A 376-nucleotide genomic window follows, 5' to 3' on the forward strand; every position below is an offset into this window, starting at 1 on the left:
CGGTGGTTGGGTGCCGGTTCGCGTTCGGGGATTTTTTCCCCTGCCACAGGCACCGTTTCAATCTCCTTTGGCTGGGAAAACATCCCTTCTCATGATTTCCAGGGATATTTGTCCACCTCCTGTGGCCCAGGGCCTGGCTCAGGAGTGGTGGGTTTATGGCAGGACTGGAAATCCCGCAGAGGAATGCTCTGGGAAAGAATTTGAGGCAAGAAGAGGGCAGGGCTCTGAGCTCGGACACAAAGTGCTCTCGCACTGCAATGATCTGATTTAGTTCCTGGAATAGCTGGTGCTGCAGGACCGGGGCGTTCCAGGCTCATTGCCCCCGGTCCCAGTTAGCCCACGGCTTTGGTGCTGGCTCCCAAAATGGGCTTTTAAC

The sequence above is a fragment of the Nestor notabilis genome, unplaced genomic scaffold (assembly GCF_000696875.1).
Source record: "Nestor notabilis isolate BGI_N333 unplaced genomic scaffold, ASM69687v1 scaffold18489, whole genome shotgun sequence".
NCBI lineage: Eukaryota > Metazoa > Chordata > Aves > Psittaciformes > Psittacidae > Nestor > Nestor notabilis.